This window comes from Lathyrus oleraceus, chromosome 5 (genome assembly GCF_024323335.1).
Source record: "Lathyrus oleraceus cultivar Zhongwan6 chromosome 5, CAAS_Psat_ZW6_1.0, whole genome shotgun sequence".
Lineage (NCBI taxonomy): Eukaryota > Viridiplantae > Streptophyta > Magnoliopsida > Fabales > Fabaceae > Lathyrus > Lathyrus oleraceus.
In genome coordinates this window covers 497,378,017-497,395,561 of record NC_066583.1, presented here as the reverse complement: position 1 = coordinate 497,395,561, position 17,545 = coordinate 497,378,017, and the positions used below count along the sequence as shown (strand labels likewise).

Below are 17,545 nucleotides of genomic sequence, written 5' to 3'. Positions count from 1 at the left end.
TGATCTACATTGAACAACGATTCCAACGGTATGCGGTTTGCGCGATTTGGTGAAGAAAAGTTCGAAGCCGGAGCCGGTAGTGGTGAGCGAAGAACGCCGCGATGAAGACGAAGAATTTTTGGAGATTTTCACGTGTGAATCCAGTTTCCTTGGCTTCAATTCAATTTTCTTGTTTCCCTCCACAGCTGACGAATCACACGCGGCCACGTCATTAATGAGCACTGTAGCGCACTTTGGCTTGGCTTTGAAAGATTCACGTTACTGCTCTTTGGTCTAAATCAACATTAATTCAATTAATCATTAATTAATTCGTAAGTCAATTAAATAATTATTACAATATTAATCAAAACTTAAAAAATTCATATAAAATTCGATTTAAATCCAAATTAGGTGGGATTTTTTTTGTTAGATTCCAATTTTAATCTACTTTTTTTTAGGCATAGAAACTTAAGTTGTGCCTGGTAGAAATTTTAATTGGCATAGGGATGTTCATCATGTGTGCTATTTTCATATGTTTCACCATTTTAATCACCAAATGCTCATACATTATCCAAAATTAATGAAATTTTATATGGTGATTCTTGACACGATTCTGGAGATTTCGGTATATCATTTGTAATTTTTGGATCTCTGGATTGGTAGATATGAATTATTCTTTTTGAGTGTGACAATATGTGTCACACTATGCTATGCTGAGTTCATTAATTATTTTTCCATGCTTCCCTTAGGCCAATGGCTCTAATTTTTTGCATGAGATACAATGTATATGTTAGATTTCAGCATGAATTTTTGTGGATTCAATTGATCCATTTTCTAATTGATTTGGATTTTTGATTGCTGTTTAGCAATTTTGGATTGTTTTATGTGTAACAAAATGTACATGTATCATTAAATGCTCATCCCTTATCCTATGAATATGAAAATTGATGGAGTGCTTCCTAACATATTAAACTTTGATTTGGATTTGGTCCCACTCATTTCCAATTTGATTTCACTGTTTACCATTTGTTTGAAGTTAGTGTACATATTGTGACCAAGTTTTGGTTATGTTTTTGCATGCCTTGACATGTTGAATTAATTCCCATAGCTCCACTAGTCCAAATGGAATGAAAATTGATATGTAGCTCATTGAATGCCTTCTGGTTAAGATATAATTTTTGTGAAATTTACTGTACTGTTTTGATATTTTTTTGGATGTAATCATTCTGGTTGTTCATATGTGATTCAACTTTGCTTACTTTGTCTTAATATGTGCATAAAATGAAATTAGTGCATAGTTTGGATGTGAGACTAATTGGGATCTCTTCTTATGTGAATTATCTTGACTTTGATCATGTTTTACTTGCTGTTTTAAGATTTTTCCCTCCTTTGGACCCTAGGCTTGTCCTAGTGGTCTTGTTACTTATGTTTGAGCTTGACTTTGACTTTTCAGGTTAAAAAGCTAATGCCTTAAGGAGGTTGATGCATATTTGAGTTGAATTCATTTGACTATTGTGAACTAATTCCTTTGTTTTGTAGGATGCATAGCTCATTTGAGCTTTGAGCCTTGTGCTTTGCACATGTTTGATTATGATTGACTGTTGGTTTATTACCTTGCCTGTTTGATTTTGAATGGATGCTGATTATATTTGATTGATTTCAGGTACCCTTAGTTGCTCAGTTCTCTTAAGAACTTGCTTTGCTTTGCTTAAATAGCAATTTGCATTGAGGTAGACTCTCTTGTCTCCATGTATTCTGGAAGACCTGGCTTGTTATTTAGCCAGGCAACTGTCTGAAGTCCTCCTTAAGAGGCGATGTTTGTGATTGTTTATGTTTGTCCCAAGCAGGAAAAGTCCTTTAAATAAGGCAATTGGTGGATATAAGAGATATGTAGCCTATCTCCCACTATTCTGTGAGTCTTCTCTTTGCTCCCATTACATGGTTGTAGCATTGAGATCCTAACCCAAGATCTATCGAGTCAATAAAATGTGGAGAGAGTTCCTACTTTCTGAACTCCCACACCTTCTGATATTCAATACTCTCTCTGACCAGAGATAAGAGTGATGAGGCACACCCCTCATATCCTTTCATCTGCTTCACCTTAGCCCCTCAATGGCAAGGTTAAGAGCAACTTTAACCCTATTCCAGTTGGCTTTAATGCCTCACCCATTGCTTGAGCCTAATTGAATGGTTATAGTGTGTGCTACTTGAATTTATGTGATTGATTACTTGATTCATTTATACATGATTACTTGAGTTTGCCATTGTGCATTCATCATCATTGTTTGCCATTAGTGCATGATCATTTCATTGGTCTTTGTGACACATTGTTGTTTACCCATGGAGGATACAATTGTAAGTCCATGTAGATTGGCTTTTGATCCCATGATATGGAAGAGATAGAGTGTAAGACCTCATTGGTCACTCATATCTTCTTTGCTCTTTGTTTGAGCATTGTTGTTGTATGTGAGGATTCATTGTAAGTCCCTGTGATGTGGCATTTGTATTCCTAGGATCATACTGTGGAGGTTAACATAAGTCCAGATAGATTGGCAGTTGACTTCCCTGTTTTATTTTTTTGTTTTATTCTGATGGAGATTAGTGTAAGTCCATAGAGTGGCTTCTGATATCCTTACTTGTTTTAAGAGACAGGTATAAGACCATTGAGTGGCATCCAGTATCCGCTTTTATTTACTTTCATCTGTTACCATGCTCATTGCTCATTTGTAGCCTATTCCTAAGGACCCACTTGAATCATCTTCTATATGATTTCAAGAGGTGGACCCTCCTAAGAAGTTTTACATTCACTCCACCATTACATTCATCCCATTGTGTCCTAAACTTTTCACACATGTTCTAAAACTTGAAATAAGTGTTGTGCAAACATCCTCACCCTTTTTCAAATTAGAAACTTGGACCTTAAGTCCATGATTTTTCAAACTCATTTTGTGAATACTTCATTTTCGAATTGACTTTAATCATACCTTGACCATATTTTGTAAATAATCCCAAATCAACTAACTTCACCCATTCAAATGATTTTTGTGGCTTTGTCCATATTTGTTAAGTTTTCATACATTAGCTATAGGTTTGATTTACCCTAGTTGGTTGATATTAATCTCACCTATTTGTCCTTAGTAGATGAATTGTAAGTCTTCCTTGCCTATTATAGGGTTAACCCCTCTCTGGCAAGTTGAAGCTTTTCTCACATGGTGGACTAGTTGTTATACAAGGTTGAGTTTTCTCCCATGGGTAACGTAAAACCTTAAGTGCTATTGTTTAAAATTGAATCCACTAACTTTTGGAAGTTTTTAGCCGAACTACGGCGTTTTGATCCTTACCTTTGATGGAAGGTACGTAGGCAACGGGTTCATCCGTTCGAACACAAAAATAACTAACTTGTACATTCTTTTCTCATCATCCCATTCATGTTTGCACAATATGTCAGAACAAATAAATATTTTTATACAACAAGTGTGAAAAGGGCTCCCTAGGAGTACCTAGGACGTAATGGGTGCCTAACACCTTCCCATTGCGTAATTTACCCCTTACTCAGACTCTCTGATCTTTTTCATTAGTTTTCTACGTGTAAAACTTCTTAGGTTTTTGTTCGCTTTTTAACCAGTCCTTAGGATAAATAAAAGTGCGGTGGCGACTCTAATTCATTGTATACTTTGCTTATGGTTTAATCAATAGATCATATAGTAACGAATACACCGCTACAGTTGTATATTCTTTTCTCATCATCCCAATCATGTTTGCACAATACTTATGTCATAACAAATAACAATCTTATACAACAAGTGTGAAAAGGGCTCCCTAGGAGTACCTAGGACGTAGTGGGTGCCTAACACCTTCCCATTGCGTAATTTACCCCTTACCCAGACTCTCTGATCTTTTTATTAGTTTTCTACGTGTAAAACTTCTTAGGCTTTTGTTCGCTTTTTAGCCAGTCCTTTGGATAAATAAAAGTGCGGTGGCGACTCGAATTCATTGTATGCTTTGCTTATGGTTTAACCAATAAATCATATAGCGACGAATACACCGCTACAATAGCGACAATAGATTTGGAGTGTCGTATGTGGATCGAAACGCGGTGAAATACTCTATTAATTTATTGAAAATTTGGGCGGCATAAAATTTCCGAATCCACGAATTTAATCCGATTAAAATGGAATGAAGTAGAAACAAACAACAAACTTATATTTACAATACAATGTTTATACCATTTATAATCTATAATAATCAAAATTAATGATATGCTAATCAATAAAATCCAATCATAATTGAAACTAATGGCTAGTAATAATCATTTAGAAATGACATATTATATAATTCATTCCAATGCCTTATGTTGTAAACACATGTTTCACGTAACTAAACAACCAGAAAAAAGAAAATGGCAATGCACCTATTTCATTTTCGATGATTTCGATTCAGTATGACAAATATGCATCCAACCAAAAAGTCTAAAATATATTACGTTTCTACAATTCCCAGGTGCTAACAAGCTTAATGTTCAGACAACATAAAACTAAATCCAACTAATACTTGAGACATAACAAAAAAAGCCAAGACTCCCTAAAAGTAGCACGCCTTCTTTAAACTAAAAATAATGAGATATTAACATCAGTTTTAACAAGACACCTAGCATATTCAAAATAATTTTTAGCATGATATAATCTTTACAGATAAACAAAATTAAGGAAGTAATCTCAAAATTATCAGTATCAAATTCAAATGGTTATCACTGATTGCTTACTTCAGAGAGAAAACGTGATCTGAAATGCTATCGAAGCGTCGTGTAACTGTCGTAAATCAAACACAACAACAACCGATTGACCAAACCGACATATCCCGCCATGTTACCCTTGTACACGAAGCTTCACAAACGGTTCAGATGAACTCCAAACGGTGCTCCTTCAACCCTTCTTACAAGATAATATCGAACCAAACGCAGATGGAATATGCTGCTTCTGATTTATATACCCTCTTTCATGGTATTGTGTGGAAACTTGGCTTTTTTTCCTTCCTTTGGAAGATGTCTTGGTTCAAGGATTCATGCTTGTGAATAGTGGGTTGAGTGTTCTCCAAAGAATGACTTAAACAAAACAAAATCAAAAGCAATACTAACTTCTAATCAACTAACAACTAACATTTAATTTCAAGCCATTTACCTTTATGCACTTTAATTTTAAGTCTTTATTCATTTGCCATTATTCATACCATTTAGCTTGTTTACTTTAATGCCATTTTCACTTTGCTCACGTGAGCCACATTTTTGTGATTATATTGTGATTGTGTATACTTGTTTGTGTATCTTGCTTAGTTTTGTGGGCTCTTGACCTTAATATACATAATAACAACAAAAACCTTAAAAGACATTTGTGTGGATTATTGGGTTTGATATGAGACATTGGACTTAGAATTAGGCAACACTCCCTATGCAAAAGGACTTGGCCAATGCCAACGTTTATGAAACCAAGTGCTTGTGAATTGAAACTTCATATGATGCAAGTATTGAGATCCCTTTTGAGTTCATCTGCAACATGACCCTATTAAAGCTGTTACTTTGAACCTATGTCTAATGCTTATCTCTGAAGTCATCTGATACATGAGAGTTATGAAGAAGATCATGGAGTTTCTAATCTTGGATGTGGCTATCTTTATTTGATGCCATGATCTTCACCTTGCTATTTGTGTATTGATATTGCTTGATTCTAAAGTCCAAGGGAAATTCGGGTTTCTATATGACATTCTTGTCTATTGGATTTGCAGCCCATTGGTCAGATCTTTTCAACTCTTAACTTTTAATTCTTGCTTAGGATTAGTCTCTTCATCTCCTTCCCATCTTCTTTAATTTCAAATCTCTCTCTCCTTTTAAAATCTTCTTTGCTTGTGTTTTTTAAACTTAAACCATAGTGTAAATTAGAAACTTTGGCCTTATACCATTGCATTTTTAAAACTCTTTTCTTAATCAAATTTATAAATGAACTTAACTATTATTGACCTAAAGTTTCAAAAGACAAAAAGAATTAACACACATTCAAACCTTTTTAGGTCTTTTGTGCCTTTGTTAAACTTAAGATTTTGTTAAAAGCAACTCACTCACTTTGAAATTGATACCACGAACTACGAGGTTTTGATCCCTCATTTTTATGTTGGTACGTAGGCACAAGTCTGAAGGTCTTGTCAAACTTAAAAATATAATTAATGAATTCTTTTATCATCCCCACACTCTATTTATTGCAAACATCATTTTGTACAAAAACACATATGCACACAAGAAAGGGCTCCCTAGGAGTACCTAGGACACTTTGGGTGCTAACACATTCCCTCTATGTAACCAACCCCCTTACCTGTAATCTCTGGCATTTTATTAGTTTTGATTTGAAAACTTTTTATCTTTGGATTTTGTTCGTACTTTTCCCTTTTCCCTTGGAAATAATAAAAGCGCGGTGGCGACTCTGGTTTTATTGACGTTAAGTTTATCCATAGCTTAATGATTATGAATTTACCGCTACACTTTCTCATTTGAAGTCCATAGAAAAAGTTATTCAAGGTGGAAGAAGTGAACATTTGACTTGGGACTTAGAAAATTTTCAAATATGCTTGATTTCTGATGACACTGAAATTCACCGTATTTTCGACTCCGATTTCACATGCATTTTAGTGGTTTTATTGTCATTTTGTTATGTTATTACTATGTTTCTCTTTGTTTTCGGGGTTTTTACTTTAATCGAGCCTCAATCGAGAAAAGGAGTGAAAATGAGCTAAAACCCCTAAAATTCAGCATTTTACACTTGTGGCTCCCACTGTGGCTGGCGCCATGAACCCAACCATGATTTGTCCTAGTTCAACTTCCCTCAACTGCCATGTTCCCCACTACTTCCACTAAGGCACCACAATTTGGCCTTATGGCGGGCGCCATGGACTTGTGGCGGGCGCCACAAGAGGAAAAGTTTTCCCTCCCAATTTCAAACTGAAGGGCATCCTTGTCTTTTCCATTATTTTACTTGCTTATAAATAGAAACTCGAATTCATTTGTTTAATCATCCAAACTTAGAGCAGAAGCAAACTTAGAGCAAACTTAGTTTCACTTAGGCATATATTCAGTATTTTAAAGTGGTAATCGCTTCGCATTGGGGTGTTACCACAATTGTGTAATCAAGTCTGTAATCGAGTTTGTAATCGAGTTTGGAGCACTTTGGAAGGAAGTTAATCCTGCCGCCATTTTCATTTCCGCTTTGCATTTTATTCAACCCTCCGATTGGAGCAGGTTTTTATTGCCTTACCTTTATCTATTTATTTCTCGCACTGTCTTTACTTTATTTATTTCTCGCACTCGCTTTACTTTATTTATTTCTCGCACTCGCTTTACTTTATTTATTTCTCGCACTCGCTTTACTTTATTTATTTTCCGCACTCGCACTACTTTTATTTACTTTCCGTATTCACACTACTTTTATTTACTTTCCGCACTCGCACTACTTTTGTTTAAATTAAAATGCACCTTTACTTTACCATGTCTAACTAACCTATAAGGTTAGAATGTAAGGATCGTAATTGAACCGATAATCCGTACAATTGTTCGTAGAAACACTTAAGGTCTATTTTGACTTTCAACTTAAGTTTTCCCGCACTTAATTTTCGTTGGGTAAGATCGAAAGCCGTCCAACGTCTATTTAAACTTAATTGTTTTTAACTATTTCAAATACAGCGAAAGCGCTTTGTTTAGTTCATTAGGAGTTTTAACTTAAGAAGAAAAGAGATTTTAAAACTATTTTTGGACGCCTTTATAAGTTTAGAGCCTGGTTTGTGAGAACCTCTTTTTGGTTAAGAAAACCATGTTAAAATACTTTTCAACTTAGTCAAGATACTATATTTCTTAAAAATAGGTTTATTACTCTAACGAAATGCGCGCCTTTTTATAAGTGACAATAAGAGGGTTTGATTAGGGAGTACAACTCGGTTCTGAATACGCGAAAGCGACAGTTCCTGTTAAATTGGTTCTTTTCAAAGTAGGAAACACTGCCCATAAGTAGTTCTATTAGCAAGTACTTGGATTATTAATTGATTAGGTGAATTACATTCGAGCCTGTCTTTATCAATTGAATTTTGTTTAATACTATACTTTTCATTGCACACTCTAAAAACCTCTATTTTGATTACCTTTGATAAACACCATAACAACAGATAATGATAGATTGATACTTGATCTCTGTGGATTCAACAATCTTTTATATTACTCTGACGCGTTCGTATACTTGCGAAAAGCACGCATCAAGTTTTTGGCGCCGTTGTCGGGGACCAATTTCGTCAAATTTCATACCCTGTTGTTATATCGTTTAGACTTAGGCTATTACCCGTCGGTCAATGCAAAAAGCTCGCAGCACCGGAAGCTTAGTATATCCTCTAGCGGAACCTGAATGTCCGCCCGCGCACGTTTATTTTTCCATAGAATTAGGAAAGCTATGGCCGAAGATCAAAACCAAAGACCTCTTAAGGACTTCGCCCAACCATCCAACAAAGAACCTAATTCTAGTATAGTAAACCCAACCATCCCAGCTAATAATTTCGAACTTAAACCCTCCCTATTGCAACTAGTGCAACAAAGACAATTCACAGGTCTCGCTACTGAGAACCCAAACCAACATTTAAAAATATTTCTCCAATTAACAAACACTTTCAAAACCAATGGAGCTTCTCCTGAGGCAATCCGTTTAAGATTATTCCCTTTTTCCCTCAGAGATAAAGCCTTATCATGGTTAGATTCCCTTCCACCCAATTCCATTACGACTTGGGATAACCTTAGAAGAGTTTTTCTTGCTAGATACTTTCCCCCAAGTAAGACCGCCGTTCTTCGAAACCATATAACTAGATTTACCCAGAACCAAGGAGAATCGTTGTTCGAAGCTTGGGAGAGATATAAAGAGTTGTTAAGAGCATGCCCACATCATGGTTTAGAAAATTGGTTAATCATTCAAACCTTCTATAATGGACTTCACTATAACACTAAGATGACCATCGATGCTGCCGCAGGCGGTGCGCTGATGAACAAACCTTATCCTGAAGCTAGTGCCCTCATCGGAGATATGGCTCAAAACCATCAATCATGGGGAGTCGAACGAGCGAAAGTTGAGAAGAAGGAAGCCCAAGGAGGAGTGCATGAACTAAGCTCTATAGACATGATGCAAGCTAAAGTCGACACATTAGCCCTTAAGGTCGAGCATATGCACATAAACCCGAACACTGCAACCGCAGTTTCGTCGGATTGTAAGATATGTGGAACCAAAGGACACCAATCTGCAGAATGCAGTCTATTAAATGAAACCCACTCTGAGCAAGTGAACTACACCCAATGGAACCCATATTCGAACACCTATAACCCTGGATGGAGGAATCACCCGAACTTCTCCTATAAAAACAATAACCCTATCCAAAATAATGCACCTCCGAGACAACCTGGTTATCAAGCCCCAAGACAAAATCAACCTATGCAACCTGTACCACCAAAATCGAGCCTTGAGAAAACTATGGAAAATTTTATCACTGCTCAAACCCAGCAAAACAAAGAGTTCATGAACAAGAACATTCACGTTAACAAACTGATTACTCATTTAGGAACCAAGGTTGACCAAATAGTTACTCACACCAAGATGCTTGAAACCCATATCTCTCAGGTAGCTTTAAACCAAGCCCCTCAGACTACACCTGGAGGACAGTTCCCTGGACAACCTCAACAGAATCCGAGAGGACAAGTCAATGCCATTACCCTACAAAGTGGGAACGCTTATGATGAGCCACCAAACCCAAGATTGAGTGAACCCAAAACTTAAGGAATATACCAAACCCACGGACAAAGTAAAGGAACCAGAGGAATCTGAAAAACAGGAAGGTCAAGGAAAAAGAGAAAACCCTAAAGACAAAGATTATATACCACCCCCGCCATATAAACCACCTATACCATATCCGCAAAGACTCAAACAAACCCATATCAATAACCAATAGCAAAGATTTATTAAAGTTATAGAAAAACTTCATGTAGAAATCCCTTTCACATAAGCCATCACCCAAATACCTTCTTATGCGAAGTTTCTCAAAGACATCCTTACCAACAAACGTAGACTTAACGATTCGAAACCCTTGGAATGTAATTCCATTTCCGAGAATAAATTAGAAAAAAAAAAGATAAAGATCCTGGAAATTTCTCCATTCCTTGTCTTTTGGGAAGTCATGTCATCGAAAAAGCTTTTCTAGACTTAGGAGCTAGTGTGAGCTTAATGCCTTTAGCAGTTTGTGAGAGGTTAAACTTAGGAGAATTACAGCCCATTAAGATGTCACTTCAGTTAGCCGATAGATTTGTTAAGTATCCGATAGGCATTTTAGAAGATGTCCCTGTTAGGATAGGTCAGTTATTATCCCTACTGATTTTGTTGTTATGGACATCAAAGAAGACAATGATATACCAATCCTTCTAGGTAGACCATTCTTATCAACTGCAGGACCCATAATATATGTCAAGAGAGGAAAGTTGACCTTTAAGGTAGGTGACGAGAAAATAGAATTTATACTTTCGAAATTTCTTATGGCACCTGTGATGGGAGACACGTGTTATGCCTTAGATATCATTCATGAATGCGTTAGTGAATTAGAGCAAGAAGAAATCACAAAAACAAATAAGTTGCCATCAACCCTCATATTGGAAGATGATGACTTTAGAAAACCCTACATCGATGATAACCTTTACGAATGTTTATCCCTTACCCCAGATCCTATGCCATGCCCTAAGAAACCAACCTTAGAACTTAAGGAACTGCCTAAGAATCTGAGATATGATTTCCTCGATGAAGAGATGAACCGTCCAATTATAGTCAGTGCTACCTTGAGCAAAGAGGAAACGAATCAACTTTTAAATGTTTTACGAAGATATCCCTCAGCCCTAGGATATAATATCTCTGACCTGAAAGGTATAAGCCCATCTGGATGCATGCATCAGATTTCGCTCAAAGAAGATTCAAAACCCTCCAGAGAACATCAGAGAAGAATAAACCTTATAATGAGTGATGTTGTTAAAAAAGAAGTTCTTAAGTTACTTGAGGCAGGTATAATCTACCAGATATCGGATAGTAAGTGGGTGAGCCCTGTGCATGTAGTACCTAAAAAGGGAGGCATCACAATCGTACAAAACGATAAAGGTGAACATGTAGCAAAACGGTTAGAAGGAGGATGTCGGATGTGTATAGATTATAGAAAATTAAATAAAGCAACCAGGAAGGATCATTTCCCTTTATCATTTATAGACCAGATGTTGAAGCATCTAGCCAGACACTCTTACTTCTGCTATCTAGATGGATACTCTGGATTCTTCCAAATATCTATCCACCCCGAAGATCAAGAAAAAACTACCTTTACATGCCCTTATGGAACTTTTACCTACAGACGAATGCCATTCGGCCTCTGTAATCCCCAGCTACTTTCCAACGCTGCATGATGTCGATCTTTGCTGATTACCTAGATGGTATCATGGAAATGTTTATGGATGATTTCTCGGTTTGCGGATTTGATTTCCATAATTGTCTTGCTAACCTTGAGAAAATCCTGGAGAGATGCGTGGAGGTAAACCTCGTACTAAATTGGGAAAAGTGTCATTTCATGGTGACCGAAGGAATTGTTTTAGGACATATAGTTTCCGAAAAAGGTATAGAGGTAGATAGAGCTAAGATAGAAGTTATAGAAAACCTAAAACCACCCAAAACTATCAGAGAAGTCCGAAGTTTCCTTGGACATGTCGGATTCTACCAGTGTTTTATCGAGGACTTCTCCAAAATAACTAAACCTTTAACTGGCCTTTTAATGAAAGATGCTGAATTCATTTTCAATGAAAAATGTAATGACGCATTTTATCTTTTAAAGCAAGCATTAGTATCATCACCCATTATGAAACCACCTGATTGGTCAGAACCTTTTGAGATAATGTGCAATGCTAGTGATTATGCGGTTGGAGTTGTTCTAGGACAAAGGAAAGATAAAAAATTACATGCAATATATTATGCCAGTAGAACCCTAGACGCTGCCCAACTTAACTACGCAACAACTAAAAAGGAATTACTCGTTGTAGTCTTTGCTATAGACAAATTTAGATCTTATCTAGTAGGAGCAAAAATTATAGTTTACACCGATCATGCTGCCATTTGTTATCTATTAAGTAAAAAAGATGCCAAGCCCAGGTTACTCCGATGGATTCTGTTACTACAAGAATTTGATTTATATATAAGAGATAAAAAAGGCATTGGAAATGTAGTAGCTGATCACCTTTCTAGGCTAGAACATCTAAAACCAGACTTAGTACCCATAAATGATGATTTCGCCTATGATAGACTGATAGCTAGACTAGAAACCATTGAAGACGATAACCTAGGCCCTCATGAGCAATTCCAAAATTCCTTAGCAGTAAGTAACGTACCATGGTATGTAGACTTTGTTAATTACCTAGCTGCTGATATCATACCCCATGATCTTGACTACCACCGCAAGAAGAAGTTCTTCAACGATGTGAGAAACTTTTACTGGGACGAACCTGAAATTCTGGTATCAGATATAAGATGTCGAAGGTAATGTCACGACACTAATATCTGTTAACACACAATGGATAAAAAAACACATAATGGTAAAGCGAATAACACAAGCAATTGTTAACCCAGTTCGGTGCAACTCACCTACGTCTGAGGGCTACCAAGCCAGGAAGGAAATTCACTAAAATAGAATTAGTTCAAAGACTCTCCGTACACTTTAACAAGTTACAGTCTTTATCACCTAATCTCTACCCGTGCAACTTCTACCTAAACACTCTTAGATATGAGAACCCACTCACTTCCTTACAATCACACACCAGTGATTTTAGACAACAATCCCTTGTGAAAAGAAAATACTTTTCAATTACACACTCTTGATTTTACTTCACAGTTTCAATCAAGAAGACACACTCTTGATCTTGCTTCAAAGCTTTGATCAAGAAGACACACACTCTTGCTTAACAGCTTTAGAGTGACAAATTACAACCACAAATCAGTCCAATTCAATCATCAATGGATGACTTGAATGACCCACAAGTATTACGACTAAACTGACACAAACCCTAGATCTCTCTCTATATTTTGCTCAGTCTTGGTTGTGTGTTCAAACAGGTTTTCTAAGTCCCTTTTTATAGAAGCATCCAGCTGGGCTTGGACATCTTAAAAACCCTAAATCTATTTTCCAATCAAATCTTTTTATAACAGTTGTTTAGATCTCCTTGGAATATAAGTAAATCTGGTTGTAATCCATGATTGAATGCGCCAACTAGCCATATCTTCAATCATCCAAAGATTGCCATTAATTGTGTAATCACAAAACACCAGACATTCATATTGAATGTTCTGTGTACAGGATGTCATGACATCGGGTCTGACATCCTGGAAAAATCCTGCATCATCCAATAATTCCTTTTATAACTTCTAGCAGGTACAGCCATATCAGATGTCATGACATTGTGTATGTCATCTGAAAAAACCCTGCATGAACATGTCTTTCATCTAAGCTCCAGCAGGTACATCCAATATCAGAAGCCTTATCATTGTATGTGGCATTCTGAAACAATCCTGCATGCACATGTTCTTGAACTCCAGCAGGTACATAGGATATCTTATGTTAAGACATCACACATGACATCTTGTGAACACTCTTTGTTTTACCAAAATTGCTGCCAACACTTAGAATCAACAAACTCCCCCTTTGGCAAATTTTGGCTAAAACATATATCTGTCCTTTTTGTTCACAAGGTAAACTATCAGTAGTTAAACCACATAACAGTAGTTTAATCAGCAGTAGAAGCAAAACAATTACTAGCTATGGCTACTAGTAATACACACATGCACAAGGGTACTTCTCTTCCCCCTCAATCTGTGCAACAAACAGAATTACTAGTTATGGATGCAACTAGTAAGACACACAAATGCATAATGCACAAGGGTACTTCTTCTCCCCCTAATTATGTGCATGCAACAACCATAATAGCTACTGAACTCCAGTACCTGTACCAGCCAGAATGTCATACTGACATCTGCTACAACATCAACACTTGCGCACCATATCAGACATCCTCTTTGACATCTGTAAACAAACAGAATTAAATTCTATTTTAGCACCTGTGCACTTCTTTCAAAATAGTTGTCCTTCTGTCCAGCCACATACAACTTCCACAACAGCACTTCTCCCCCTTTTTAGTCAAAATTGACCAAAGGTGACCAATTAGACAAAATAAATGTTTGTTAGCCTAGTAGAGAATGTTAGATTAGATGTTATAACATTAAGCATGTTAAAACAAAATATTCAGGAAGTACACACCATCATTATACACAGCTGTGATAGCTGGAATAATGAACAAATCCAAGGTACTCCTTAAGAGCCCCTCATATTACATAACAGGCATCAATGAGGATTGCCTCAAAATACATTTTCCAAAGAACAATAAAAACAACAACACTTCAAACAGCAGACCAGCTTCCACCAAACTTTCCAGCATACCTCCCAGTCTTCAATTCAGACAGGAACCATTAATCAGAAGAAGAAGTATCACCTTCACCTTCATCTTCATCTTCAGAACCCTCAGGGTTTCCAGAGCTGCCACTAGATTGAGCTTTTCCATCTGAATCCTTACCAGCCTTCTCTATCTTCTCATTTTCCAGGCTATAAATAAGAGCTTCTAAAGCTTCTTTTCTTGCCTTGGCCACCTTCATACCCTTCTCCAATTCCTTGCAGGTATCTTTCAGTTGATCAATTAGGCTTCCTTGAGATGCAGGCTCTCTTCTGACAGATGTTATAACAACATCATTTACACGACTTCTCTCAAATAGCTTATAATGAATGGATAGAGGGGTTTTTCTCCTGCTTGGCATGTCATTTGTATTGAGTATGCCTGGTTGTTGACTTAAGATAATACCATAAATAATGGATGGGAAGGCAATGGGTAACTTCACAGCATTTGTGGAGGCATGTTTGATGGTTTGGTCAAATAAAAACTTTCCAAAATCATAGTTTATCTTGGTTCCAATTGCATGAATAATTCTTCCAAGAACAATGGAGATGGTAGAGACATGATTAGTAGGAACCCAATTTGCTGAGCCAATCTTGTGCAGAATGGCATATTTAACAGTGAGCTTACTAGCTGGTAGATGTTTCCTACTAGGCTATTCCTTAACTTGGCCAGCTGTAATAATTCTACAGACCTCATTGTCTATGGTCTCTAGATCTACTCCTCCATCAGTTCCTCTCCCTAGGAACTTGTTGATGATGGTAGGTGAAAGTTTCACACACTTACCCCTTACAAAAACTTTGCAGACCTCCCTGCTGCTTCTTTCATAAATCTCCTCAGGGATGTTCACAATGAATTCTTTGACTAAACCCTCATAGCACTGAAGCAGAGCAGTCACAGTTTTCATAAGACCAACAACTTTAATTAACTCCATGACATCTTTTACTTCACTTGCCTCTTTTCCCAATTCTCTTTCAACTGCTACCCTTCTTTGAGTCACAGACTTCCATTTGGCAGCACCATCTTCTACGTGAAAAGAGATATTGTTAAGATGAACATGAGCCACTTTGTTTAGAGACTTTTTTTCAGACTTCCTTTTAACAGGGGAGATGTCTGAGACATAGTATTCGACATCCTCATCAGATTCAGAACTCTCACTTTCTTTCCTCTTCCTGACCTCTACTTTACTCCAAGATTTGGAGGGACCTATACCAGCTGCCCTTTTCTCTTTCCTAGATGTCCTTATCTCAGCCATACTCTTCCTTTTTCTCAGTCTATCAGATACACTTGTTTTCACAAGATTGACCAACGTGTCATCTTCTTCCTCAGACCTTTCTTCCTCAATGTCCTGAGTAGTATCAGGGGACATGCTAGGTAAGTTTTTTCCAAGAGAACATAGTCCCTCAGCAGCTACTTCCTTTTCTGTTTTAGATGAGTCATCATCATTCTCAGCTTGGGTTTCCACCTCAGGAGAGGGGTCCCTTCTGGACAGAGGGGTAAAATGTCCTTGACTCCATGCTCTTCATTCAGTATCCTAGTAACTGGGTTTCTTATGATGCGATCAGTAGAGTGCATGTCCTCTTTATCATGAGATTTTTCAAGAGTGTTACCTTTTCCACTCCTCATTAATTGCCACATTTTCTCAAGAAACCAAGCACCTAATTTCCCCCTTTCACATTTCAGTTGGACATCATACCCATCCCTTGCAGCCTTGTTAGTTAGTTGCATTTCATATTGTAGAACTATGAGTTTGTTTTCCATATATTTTCTAACTGAGTGATGACAACAACTAATGTACTTGGTCCAGCTGTGCTTAATATGATCTTTGGACATTGTTGTACCATATAGGTTGTCATAATACAATGTCATGACATCGAGTCTGACATTGTATATACATAACAGTAGTTTCATCCAACCTGGTTGAGACTTGTTGCTTCCATCTGATATACTTTCTATCTCACACATATCCCCTTGTGTCTCAGTTCCAACAAGGCTCTCACTAACTTCAGACTGCATACAACCAGTCACATATTCCCTTTTTCCAGATGTTTGGGCCATCATGACCTTCTCTACCTTGAGGTTAGGTCCTAGCTTCTGGTGTAACATCCTGGTCTGACATTTTTCATTTCCCTTGGCGGTTCTTCTAGCAAATGTACTCATATTAGAGGGGTCATCCATTTGAGAGCTCCACATGTAGCAGTTGTTTTTGGTCCTGATTCCTTTCATAATTACTTCACTGTCTTTGTTAACAATCAGACATTCAGTTTTAGTGAAGATGATATTCAGACCTTGATCCCCTAGCTGACTGATGCTTATTAGATTTGAAGTCAAGCCCTTGACCAGTAGAATATTGTCAAGTTTAGGAGCTCCAGGACACTCAAGCTTGCCTATTCCCTTTATTTCACCTTTTGCTCCATCACCAAAGGTTACATAGCTTAAGTCATGAGGGTGAAGATCAGTTATCAAGTTTGAGTTTCCAGCCATGTGTCTAGAGCATCCACTATCAAAATACCACTCTTCTTTGTGAGCTATTAGACTTGTAACAATAGTCTTAGGAACCCATTGCATCTTGTTGATAGGCCTGTGCTGTTTGGGTCTGGGTTGATAGTGAGTCTGTTGATGAACAGGGGTAGGGTAACCATACAACTTATAGCAGAAGGGCCTTGAATGTCCAAATTTCCCACAGTAATGACATCTCCATCTTTGGTGTTTGCCTTTCTGCTGTTTTCTCTTCTGATGATGTGACATCTTAGGACTGCTCTTACTATTGTTGTATTTAGGTTTAGCTTGAGGTTTGCAACCAGTGTAACTACTTTCAGCCTTAGATTTATGGTACCCTATTCTAGATTTGGCTCCTGTGATTTGTCCAGTTTGGAGAATCTTGTCTAAGGAGTCAGATCCATTGTTTAGCATCCTTACATACTTGTTTGTCTCTTATAGTTTTGAGTTTAAGAGCATAACTTCAGTTTTTAGCTTGAAGATGGTTTCCACATG

General features: G+C 37.2%; 1 non-coding gene across 1 annotated transcript; it reads right to left on the bottom strand.

The window, feature by feature from the left end:
• Nucleotides 1–8,837: 8,837 nt before the first annotated feature.
• On the bottom strand, nucleotides 8,838–8,944 carry LOC127090142 (small nucleolar RNA R71). Its single transcript, XR_007791672.1, has one exon. It is a non-coding gene; the product is annotated as a small nucleolar RNA R71 (small nucleolar RNA).
• Between the last annotated feature and the right edge of the window lie 8,601 nt (nucleotides 8,945–17,545).